The following is a 9698-nucleotide window of genomic DNA, read 5'->3' as shown; positions in this document are numbered from 1 at the left end:
ATGTTCCCCGGAGGCCTTTAATAACCCAGTTTATCCAATACGCAATCACATGAAGTTGCATCAAATCCAGAATAATAGCCACTGCTTTCATCACCATATTCAGGAGATGATGCATAAAAGCATTCTTTATAATGTTAATTTAATTCTATGATTAATATTAAGGGCATCTTATTTTATCCGTCACTGCATTTCTGTGTTTAGATGTTTGGAAAATTATGAGAAAATATCAATACCAATAAGGTACTTCGAAATTAATATTGTAATGCTGTGGTGGTACCACGGTAAAGTGACTGTAACAGGTGATAACATAATACTATTTGTTATCGTCTATTATCTCTGTAAGAAATTTAATATTACAATTCACAAATCAATAAGCGAAATGAATAAATAGATCTAGTCATTATATATTATAATGTTATAAAATTTTATTATATCTATTTATATTATAGATATTAGACTAACGTTGCATAAGTTACATACATCGATAAAAAGAGAGACCCGACCGAAAAAGCACTGGGGTTTTATGGTAATTTTTTTATTATTTTTTTGTACTTGCTCAACGCAGATATGTCTTTATAAACAAACTAGCACTGTGCGTAATCTTCTTTAGCAAGTTTCAAAAAGCTCTTTTAAGTTAAAAATTAAAAACCTAGTTGCAAGGACATCGGAGATTGATCCTCTTAAATGAATATTATCGCTTCAAGTAAGCAAATACAACACGCAACTAAGCATTTTTTACTCTTTAATTCAATTGCAAGCATGCAACAGCATAAAAACTAGAAGGACTTAGATGAGACGACTGGGTGCTTAGACCTGGTATTTAATGCGACAAACAGCGATCGGAAAAGCTTTAAAGCATCTCTCTCACTCCAGCACAATCTAGTTCCCATTCCTACCCGTTAAAGAAATTAAATCTTAGATAAAACACAGCTGTGTACGTTACATGGAGTAAATATACTTACATGTGCAGACTACGTACACAGTCCCGCAATGTCCCCCGCAAGAGGCCACATGCAAAATGAAAACAGCGCTGGTGAATGACAAGGAAATGTGGCGCGTAGATGACGCAGTGTTTTTGACGCTCTTTGATGACGTCGAATTTTGCAGGAAACCGCGCTGTGATCCTAAAAGGGATATATTATGTATATTATATATTAGAAATATTTTAATAACAAACTACTTACCCTTTTCAACAATGTTTTGGTCTAGTAAATTTTAAAATGTAAATTCGAAATAAGTATGGTCATTTACAAATACTTTTTAATTAATAAAATTAGAGATGTAGCTATCCACATTTTATAAAATAGATTAAACAATATGGTACTACATTACGCAAAATTAAGAACAAAAAAGCAAGAAAGACTTATGAAGCTTTTTATTACTTTAAATTGTTGTAATCTTACCCCTGGCATAAATTGTTTTACTTTGCATAATCTTATGTACTTTTATTTGTTTTTGTACTTGTGTGTTGAATCTTTGTATATTTTTGCATAATAATAGGCTAATAAAAGTAATGATAATAATAAATAAAAAAAGATCCTAAAAGCATGATTGGTTATTTATGAAATAAAATAACTATTTGTGTAATACATGCCTTGAAAATATCTTTATTTATTTATTTGTTTACAACCCTTGTTTTGATCCATGCCAAGTGAAATATTTAGATGATTATGAATAATATAATATAATATCATGGTATTAATCTGTCTGGGATCCCTTAAATTTACATTTAGATTTATGCATTTAGCAGACGCTTTAATCCAAAGTGACTTATTCAAGCTATAATTTTTTTTCTAGTATAAATAAATAACCACAGTATTAAAAAGATTGAATTAAATATTTGATTAATTAATAATAAATGAAGCTTTTTTTTGGATTTTGAATAAACCAAATATTTAACTAAAATACAAAAATTGAAATTATTAAAATAAGTAAATAAATTGGATGCAATTAAGAGCTTAAATAATCAACTAAATATGTTTTCATAAATATATACATTTATAATTAGATTTTGAAATAAATGAATAAATGCATCTTGATTTAAATAAACAATACATCTATAAAGCTGCCTTTTAAATTGTAGGATGGGGTACTGAGGGAATGAGCAAAAAGCCTTGCATCCAGACAGAGTTCTTTTGTCTGATTTGGTGAGCAAACTAACCAGACATTTATAAAGGTGTACATGACAGACTCGGTTATTACTTAATAGACCCGTACAGCAGGTTTCGGTGGCAGGTTGAACTTCCTGAGCTGGCAAAGGCAATACAACCCATACTAGACCTGACACTCACACTGAACTGAAGTGACACAAGCCGTCTTGCATTTCAGGCCCCATTTGTTCTTTAATTGTTAAGTGCCTGATAAAATCACTAGGGTGAAGGTCAGTTACATGACCCAAAGAGAGCAACCCTAGTGTTACTAATCCCGTTCACAATTTATATGGCTGCTACATTATTTACATGCTGGCACCTCGTGCCCACATCTTTCTGATGTACGTGGACTATTCCCCTGCACCTCTGATAATGTCTGTCACTGGTTCAGAGAAGCCGTATCTTACTGAGAGGTCATACAAAGGTTAAATAATAATAAAAAACTGTCAGACAGAACCGTTGAATCAATAAATCAATTTATTTAAAAGAATATGTTACATTTCATAATGCTATGACAAAACATTTTGCTTTTACATCAAGTCATATCAGCTTGAGATTTCGGTTTCAAAACCTCCTCCAGGTATCCTGTTCGTCTTGCTTTTTTTTTTTTTTTTTGCAGTATGTGCCCCATTGCTTATTTCAGTTTACTGTCACTTTATAAATGCATTTGTGCCTTATTTTTTGAAAAGGTTACTCAAAAACTCACACCGCTGAAAATACTGTACACAGAGATATTTGTGATTGAGTTTCATATTCAAATAAATTAAAGTATCAGTAAATAGAGAGACAACCAGATGGAGAGAATACATGAGAGAGGGGGAGAGATACGCACAGACACAGGTAAAAGTCTTATCTTATAGTCTATGACAAACCATCTGTCAAGAAAGAAGAAATATTTGAACCATATGCTTATGCAAAGGCTTTGCATGAATCTGTGAATATTTTTCATTTGCCCTTATGGTTTTATTTCAAGAAAAAAAAAAAAAAAAGTTTACCGTATTTTTCGGGCTATAAGTCGCACCTTAGTATAAGTCGCATCAGTCTAAAAATACGTCATTATGAGGAAAAAAAGTCACACTGGACTATAAGCAGTGTTGGGCAGTAGCGTCGCTACAAGCAGCGAAGCTACTAGTTTAACTACATTCCTCAGTAGCATGGTCGTAGCTTCGCTGCTTTCTGAATCAAATAGCTTTTCTGTAGTGAAGCTATTTTTTTTACCAAGTAGCGTGGTAGCTTCCACACAACCTACATTTTCGCAAGCATTTCTGAAGCTCAAACTCAAATCGGAAAATACAACTGCTAAGATCACTGATCCTGGATCAGTAAGTGACGCGACGCCGCCACTTCATCTTGTTCTTGTTTACGGTGGATAGCAACCAACCAGCTTTCTGATGCATTACCGCCACCTTCTGCCCCAGACGGTACCACTCCTTGGCCAGTCAGGCAAAAAATTACTTGATGAAATGATGGCAGTGGGTGAGGTCGGAGAACAGTTGATCCCGAGGAGCGAGTCAACCGTGGCCATACCTCGACAAGTACATGACACTGATTCCCAAATATACAACCATCGCAACTCAGTCTTCAATCACAAACTAAGCACTTTCTAGCTATCTTTTTTTCTATCTGTTGGTAGAAAAAAAGTGTTTTCCCTTGTTAAGAAAATCGCATTTCAGATATATTGTAAACAAAGGGGAAAATAGCACATGCCCTCGTGCTAAATTAAGAATTTGTGAATTTAAAAACCCCATTAAAGTTTGATTTAAATCACTGATATGATTATATTATTGAATTATAATTTAAATGTAATCAAGATTATATTTTCACATAATGTTCTTTAGGATGATTTAATGTAGAAAACAGTAAATCAGAAAATAAATCAATTTAGCTGGGTTTCCAAAGACATTCACATTGCATTTTGTTCTGCAAAGGCCTATATTAAGCATGCCCATGCAAACAGGTGCGTACACATACTTGTGTGTACATTATTACGTGAATTACATGTATTTTGATTGTTTTTGTTGCCAAATTGATAAGGAACACAATACACAATTGAACTAAACAATTACACCTGCCTATCTGTTTGACTGACAGTTTTGAGCACTGAGATAGCATTGACTTGTAATAAAACGTGTTCAACATAAAAATTGAATTTTAAAAGTAGCTTAGATGTAGCAAGCTACTGTTGATGTAGCTAAGCTTGCTACATTTCCCAGGGGGTAGCTTCAGTGTAGTGAAGCTTCATTTACTGTAGAGTAACTGGTAGCTTAACTCACTACATTTTCCAAGTAGCTTGCCCAACACTGACTATAAGTCACATTTATTTAGAACCAAGAACCAAGAGAAAACATTACCGTCTACAGCCACGAGAGGGCGCTCTATGTCTTCAGTGGTAGGCTACAGGAGCACTGAGCAGCATATAGCGCCCTCTGGCGGCTGGAGATGGTAATGTTTTCTCTTGATTCATTTTTAGTTCATTTCTCTTGGTTCATGTCAAATTAATTTTGATAAGTCGCACCTGACTATAAGTCGCAGGACCAGCCAAACTATGAAAAAAATTGCGACTTAGTCCGGAAAATACGGTATGTGGAGCCAATTTTGAGAGGATTTAAAAGCAGAAATATGAAACGTATTTTATTAAAAAACAAAAAGCAGTATTTTGGTAAAACTTGTGGTATTTGAGCTTAAAAGTTGTTTGTGTCAGTCATTTCAGGGTTTAGAAATGATCATAGCTTCAAACAACATAAAATTATGCGATTTCACAAAATATATATTGTATAATACTTTTGGTGGTAAAAGTCTTTGTGGCAAAAGTGCCGTCAACTGGGCTCATCTTGTGTTTAGACAAAAATATCCCTTTAAAGTCAATGAATGCGATGATCGAGAAACATAACGGAACAGTGCAGGACAGAAATGGCATGCTGTCAGTCTTTAACTCGCATCACACACATCACACATCATTTAAAAAGTGCAAAACGTCATGACTGCTCTGGAGTGACAGGTTTGTATGCGCCTGCGCTACAATAAGTAACACTGAAAAAAACAGTCAGTCAAAGGATAAACACTCACATCTGGTTTGATGCAGACCGCTTCCTGTGAGGTCAGAGCCACCTACTGCCGGATGAAGGCATTGCATCCTGAAACTCATAAACTAAACAGCCCAATATGAACATATAACTAACACTGCTGGCTTTCCAAGTCAGTGCTTCACATTTTTAACACTTAATAGAACTCAAGTCATATATAAGCAGTGTGAACACCCACACAGCACTGGTACAGATGATCAGTGGGCAGGTGTTCTACAGCCATGACCAGACCCACACAGAATCTCTGCAGTTTCATATTCACCAGCCCTTGAGTGTTCGTTTTAAACATTATACAATAATGTCTTATTTGATCGTGCATTCAGCCACTAATAAAGTTACCTTCAGCTGTGTTTGGGTCATTGACATGCCCATTAAAAATAGTAAACAAAAAAAAATATATATATATATATTTAAAATCACTTTTTATATTAAAGTTGGTTTCATATGGTATGGAAAAATATGTATAACAGTGATTCTCAAGCACAGGTCTTGGGACACCTCTGCAAACTTCTCATGTGGCCCCAGGATGTTTAAAATTTATTTCATTTATAGTTCAATTAAAATAATCAAAAAATAACTGAAAAATAAAATGTTTTTGTTTTTTCCTGTAATTAAGTCCACACAGTTCTTGACATTTTTAGAACAGTTGTGACTAATTCACATAATATACCGACTCTTAAGGCAGGCGTACACGGTGCGAATTCGGATGGTCGGAAGATCGTATGTCCACGCACACGGCACGAGTGAGTTTATCTGAAAATCATACGGACGCAAGCCGGTCACAACAAGGCAGGCAAACCAAGCAATTGCTTGGGGCCCCGAGCTGGCCTGGGGCCCCAAGACAATGACTGGTTAAGAATAAAATGCAAGGACACTGTGTAAGCGCCCCTTTGATCGTCAATGCAGTAACGTGTAATGACACTGTTATCGGGATCCCCCTCAAGGGGGCCCCTCTCAGTAGGTGCTGACAGCAGCCAGCCAACCACGTGATCTCTGCTGCCGGCAAAATACAAAACCTCCTCGGCAGTCATGAAGCGTAATTATGCTTCAGGAAGCCAGAAGAGAAAGGAAGAGGAGGATAAGAAAAAAACAAGATAGTGGTAAGTGATAAATTACACTGGATAAATAGATCTAGTGGTAAGTGATAAATTACACTGGATAAATAGATCTACTTGTCAGTCTTGTACAAATAGTGTAATTTTGCAGCAGGTAGTACAAATATGTTTATGTTAGCTACCTGCCTGACGGCAAATGCTGCTTGTAACGAACAGTTAGTGCAACTTTTTTTTTCGAACGGAAGGAATATGGTTACTGTAATATGTTTTTTAACAGGATAAGGACGACGCAGAACAGAAATCGCATACTGCAAGGAGTCAGCAGTGTTTTGATTTGAGGGCGCGGGCAAACGTAAAGAGAATTATGATTGTTATTATAAAGTGTCTACCATCTAACTTAGTTAGCAACTATGGTTTTGGGAAACGCACCCCTGAGCTGTTCATAGTGACCTCTTACAATATGCTAACAGTGAAATGGTAAAACGTACTTCACAGGTAATTTCAGATTTTTTTTTCAATCATTTTCCCAGCTACACCAACTTCATCCTCAACATCAACAGATGCATCACTTCTCAGTGCTGATGTTTCCTCTATATAGCCAAGGTACCACAAGCTGTATAATTATAGCTGATATCCTGCACAGCCCAGAGTTTAAACTGATAAGTGTGTGCCGTCATATTATTAGAAAAAAAACAGTGCAAATCACTATTGAATTCCCACCAAACTATTTTTTCAATCAGTATTTGCACTGTAAACCTTTTTTATTTATATAAAGTGTGGGTGAACTTAAACTGTATGGCTATGCTGTGGTTCCTGTAGGCTTTGCGTGCGTGCGGGGGGTCGGGGGGCTTCTATGTCCATTTTGCTTGGGGCCCCCAAATTCCTTCAAACGGCCCTGTATGGACGAGATGATATACGACACGATTTTACAACCTGCGAATTCCAGAAGCAATCGCACTAAGTTGATAGACGCGTTCGACTTGAAGCACCGCTGCACGCACAGAAGGATCACTGTATGACATTAAAGTACCGCGAGAGCGATAAGAGAGCACACATATCCAATGCTTTCGAAACGCTCTCGCGGTACTTTGATGTCATACAGGTGATCATTCTGTGCAGCGCTGCTTCAAGTCGAACGCGCCTAATATAACTGCTCTCCCTCTCTCATTACTGCATATAAAATATTGATACGAGCCGCGACTGTTTCCTACACGTAAGTTACAGGTTATTTTTCAGCGATAGGAAACCGGGACGTTTGGTCACCCTGTGTGTGTGTGTTCTTGTATATGGTTTATAAATATCTGAAATAGGTATTACAATGTAAACATGGTTTGTGAGGACAATTCCTGTGCCCTCGTAAACCAAATGGCTTAAAAAAAAAATACTACACGGTGTTTAATAGAAATTTTAAACATGCATTTTCCGTGATGGATAGAGGTAGTGTATGGGGATATACAGTACAGAATACCGTTACGTCTATGGAGAGTCCCTGTAAACTACATATGCGTGAGAGAGAGAGAGAGAGAGAGAGAGAGAGAGAACTAAAAAGGCATTGGAACACGTTGCTAGAAACATCATACAGCGCTCACTGTTCATGTCAGACTTCAGCGAGTTTATCCTCCTGTTCAATAGTCCACAATCGCCTTGGTGCTGCCATCTTCGCCTTTCTTCTTCTGTGGTTTTCCTAGTTCGTGATTGGTCAACTTCAAATAAATCAACAAATCGGCTCGTTCAACCGCACACGTCACGAATTCAAACCGATAGCTCATGAACTTTTTAGACATGTTTAAAAATTATCGGGAGGTCGGGAAGTGCTCGTAAGCCACTCTGCTCGGCTCGTAATTCATCGCAAATGATACGAGCCGCGACCATACGAGCATACGCGATTTCCACACGATTGAAAAAAAAAAAAAAAATCGTACGACAGCAAAAATCGCACCGTGTACGCCCGCCTTTAATTAATAAAAGAGTTTGACAACAAGCAGCGTTGTAATAATTAAAGCAAACATATCAAAAGCAATTTAATAATAATACTAGCTAGTAAAACTAATACTAGGAGCCTTCAAATACTGTGTCAGAAAGGGAAAAAGCCTTTCACAAGACATTGAGACATAAATTTATATATATATATATATATATATATATATATATATATATATATATATATATATATATATATATATATATATATATATATATTAGGGGTGTAACGGTTCACAAAATTCACGGTTCGGTTCGATACAATACACTGGTGTCACGGTTCGGTTTGGTACGTTTTAGATACAGCAAAAAGAAAAATTAGCAGATAAATTTCCTTGATATAAAAATGTTTTATTTATTAAAACTAACAAAGTATGGTTTTTTTTTTTACATTGAACAATGATGGAGCTATTCTTTACCCATCTTCTATGGTGTTTTCTTAGCAGCATACTGTATAAAACAAAAACGGCTCCTTATTAAAAAAAATGAAAATGTTATATTAGTTATGAACAAATACAAAGATGTAACTTTTTATATGGAACTCTATAACTCTTTATATTGAGTGTGTTTTTACTCAATTGGTTCTCTATAGGGCTTATGTTTTTTGGAACAAAGCAGGAATTACGGTCTGTCTAAAATGAGCTCGTGAAGGAATATTGTAAAGGGGCTCAATTACATTAAGCATGTTCTTAAAACCTACGTTCCCTTTCGAAAGGGAACTCTACACTACGTCAGAATGACGCTTTGGGGGGAACGCCTCAGGCGTGACAGGTGTCTGAAATCACTATCAAATCACGGCAATCATAATGACCGGCGACAGCCCGTGAATCATTAACGTGAATGATTAACGTGCGACCTGCAAGTATAAAAGGGAGCCTTGCAAACATGACAAACATCTTTTCGTCTTCAGGAACTGTCTGTTTGATATCGCTGGAAAAGTCGGCAAAGAAAATGAAACGCACGGAGAAGGCTGAAAGCTTCAGGAAGTGTGCGGATCCGTGCCCAAGGTATTTGACGCCGGGTGATTCACACGAACTGTGCGTTCTCTGTCTGGGCAAACTGTGAGCGTTTTGCTTTGAAAACGCTCCGCTCTCGTCTAGCCTTCTTCTCGAGTGAGGAGGGCTCACCATCTGTACCTCGTGGCTCAGGTCCCGCTCGCGCTGAGGCAGAGCGGCGACTCGCGTCATGGGGTTCCCAGAGGGATCTCGCCGATCGTCTTGAGAGGGGTGTTAACCTCTCAGATGATTCGGCGGATGACGAGGGTGAGTTGCAGGTGGATGACGAAGAGGATTTTTCTCCTACTGTTCCTGCAACAGATGCTCTTCAGGACGGGCAGGTGATGGATGATGAGGAGGTCATTCAGGTGGACCCTGAACCCTCTCAGCCACCCTGCCCCGTGTATGCTGAGCTGCTGGATGTAATGGAACGCG

Source organism: Carassius carassius, chromosome 24 (genome assembly GCF_963082965.1).
Source record: "Carassius carassius chromosome 24, fCarCar2.1, whole genome shotgun sequence".
NCBI lineage: Eukaryota > Metazoa > Chordata > Actinopteri > Cypriniformes > Cyprinidae > Carassius > Carassius carassius.
This window is presented reverse-complemented; position numbering follows the sequence as displayed.